Genomic DNA, 3,400 nt, shown 5'->3' on the forward strand with positions numbered 1-3,400 from the left:
GATGGAGCTTTTTGGCAATCCTCAAGTGATGACAATGACTGATCTCTCTTCTAGACTGGTAGCTTCAATGAACTCCCAAGGCATTGCCCAAGTCAAGGAATCAACCAAGAAGCACATAAGGCGAAACCTGGAGAGTGAGTTTGCTGGAGCCTTGCAGATATTCCCTGATGAGAAAGGAAAATTCCTCCTCTATCCCGATAACTTGTCCATGAGGGAACTTGCCAAAGAAAATCAGTCTCTCAAAAGGGAGCTGCAGACCCTGAAAAGTGTCAGTGCACAAGATGTTATAGCCAAAGCAGCCATCAAATTGAGAGCAGACATTAAAAGTCAAGATGTTCCTCAAACCTGGCCGCCTGAAGTCAAACCAGAAGCAGAATGTCCTACCATTCCAGAGTCGCTCATTATCTTCCTGTACTCTCTACTCACAGGCTCAAATGATCCTGATCATGCATCCCAGAGAGTGCAGTGCCTTCTGCAGTCATTTGGCCATGACATAGTATATGCAGTGACATGTGGAAATACCAAGCCTTCCAAGCACATTGTTCTGCCATTCAGTGTCAAATCGTTGACAGGAAATGTAGAGTTGATAAACATCCTCAACCGACTTGGTCACAGTGTGTCCTATTCACAGATGGAAGAGATCAACACTGCCCTGTGTCTCCAGAAACTCTCATCATCAGGGAGTGGCATTGCCCTTCCAGCTAACATCCATCCTGGCATATTCACAACTTTAGCCTGGGACAATATCGACCGTCTTGAAGAAACTGTCAGTGGTGAGGGAACATCTCACAGAGTCAATGGGATTGCTGTGCAAGCAAAGCCAGTCAACCCACTTCCTGTCCAACCCATGCCCACTGTTCCCAAAACAAAGAAGAGAAGCATTGATGGACCCCCACCAATGTTACCAACTTACAACGGGTAGGGCCACCACAAAGCAAAAAGTCAGATGCCGATACTGCAGCCAATACTAAGCTTGCCAGAGAGAAAAACCTTCTTTGGGTCCTAGCACGCATGTCACAACAAGAAGAACAGTCAGTCAGCAGCTGGACAGGCTTCAACATCCTGACTCGAGGAGAGATGACGGTCATCCCTGACAATATAGGCTATCTGCCTACCATCAATGCTCCAGCGACACAAATGTCTACTGTCAACGAGGTGCTTAACCAGTCACTGAGCATCATGCAGTGCTTAGGCCTGAGGAAGATTGTCTGTGTCTTTGACCAAGCCCTGTATGCGAAGGCTGTCGAGATCACATGGAAACACCATGACAAGTTCCATGATATCATCGTTAGGCTTGGGGTATTCCACACCATCTGCACACTGCTGGCAATAATAGGAAAGCATTTCCAAGATGCTGGACTCAAAGACCTCTGCATTGAGTCTGGCATGATTGCAGAAGGCTCAATTGCTGGTGTTATGGATGGCCGCAAGTACAACAGGGCAGTGCGACTACACAAGCTCCCGTATGAGGCTCTCATGCGACTGACCTTGAATGGTTTCCTGTCCTGGTTGGAAGAAACTCACAGGAATGACATGGTTCACCTGAATGAGACACTGAAGACCATTGACAGCCTTGGGAAAGAAGTCTCACAACATGCTTTGAAGGAGGTCCTCGAGAACAGCTCTTGTACACGCATCATGGATCTATTTGAAGTCTACCGTGAGTTCCTTAGAGGTGGAAACGGCAGCCTCTCGAACTTCTGGATGTCCTATTTGGACATGGTTGAAATCTTGTTTGGGCTCATCCGAGCATCCAGAGAGGGAGACTGGGTGCTACACTTGGCTAGCATTCGAGCAATGATCCCATGGTGCTTTGCTTATGACAGGATGAATTATGCACGCTACCTCCCCTACTACTACGCCCAGATGTCTGAGCTGCCCATCACACACCCAGATGTGTACAGAGAATTCATGGAAGGAGGCTTCTCAGTCCAACTGGGCTCCACCAATCCCTTTGGCCGAATCCCTGTTGACCAAGCTATAGAAGAAACGGTGAACAAAGACACCCAAACAGCTGGAGGGACAAAGGGATTCAGCTTGAAGCCAGGAGCTGTGACCAAATATTATCTCACAGCTGAGTATAGAAGCATGTACCTCAGACAGCTGAGAGACCTGACAGGTCAAGGCAGGTGCAAATGGTCTCATCCAGATCTACAGAGTCCAAGGATCAAGAGAGATGAAGCAGATGTCCAGTCTCTCATGGACCTTATGGAGAATAACTGGCTCAATCCTATGTCCCCTGATGAGATTGATTTGGTTAGCCTCTCCACTGGCAACATGGCTCCACCTGATGTGACCATAGATCTCTTGAGAGCTCTTGAGAAAGGAGAAGAGGCCTACCAAGCATTCCAGCAAACAAGGTTAGATGCAGACCCACCACCTGTGAAATTCCACGACAAGATGACCAAGCAAAGTCTGAAAACATTCTCCAATGTCAGCACAAAACAAGCTCATGGAAAGAAAGCACAGGATGTGGTTCTGAAGGCAGATAGAAACCTTTTCAGTCACATGATCCTGGTGGCTGAAAGCAGGAAGGTGAATCTGAAGGATGTCCTTGCCTACCCATTGGGCCCACTACCATGGGCACTGGCAAATGCTGATGGGTCCTTACAATAAACAAACAAGGCTGCACTTGCCAGAGAGCTTGAAAAGAATGTATCTCCTGCAGAAGACATCCCAATCCCACCTACTTCCATCATTGATGGGATGAGCCTGGTCCAAAAAATGAATGGCAACAACAAAACCTTTGCACAGGTGGCAGAGTCAGCCTTGACCCAGGTCCTCCATGAGGGAGCACAGAGTGGGAGGATTGATGTTGTTTTTGATGTCTATCACCAGACTTCGATCAAAGATGCTGAACGACTGAACCGGGGTGGAGACATCACTCTCCAGTACAAGAATCTTGCAGGGGGACACCACGTCCAGCAGTGGAGAAAATTTCTGTGCAGTTCCTCCAACAAGACCAGTCTCATCAAGTTTCTGGTGGAAGAGTGGAAACTCCCACGATACAGAGCTATGCTGCATGGCAAGGTGTTGTACATGACCTATGAGGAAACCTGCTACAAGTTGACAGAAGATGGGTGTGAGGAAGCAGCAGAACTGCACTCCACACATGAAGAAGCTGACACCCGTCTGCTCCTGCATGCATTGCATGCAGCAAATGCGGGCTCAAAGTCAGTTATCATCACAGCTGAGGACACTGATGTCATGGTGCTTTGTCTTGGCTTCCAGAAGGACATCACCTGTCCCATCTACCAGAAGTGTGGGGCTCAGAACCGCACACGGTTTGTCGACATCACCAAACTGGCAAGTTCACTTGGAGACAGCATCTGTGACAGCCTAATTGGCTTACATGCCTTCACAGGCTGCGACACTGTCAGTGCATTCGCTGGTCGAGGGA

This window comes from Lampris incognitus, chromosome 10, assembly GCF_029633865.1.
Source record: "Lampris incognitus isolate fLamInc1 chromosome 10, fLamInc1.hap2, whole genome shotgun sequence".
Taxonomy (NCBI): Eukaryota; Metazoa; Chordata; class Actinopteri; order Lampriformes; family Lampridae; genus Lampris; species Lampris incognitus.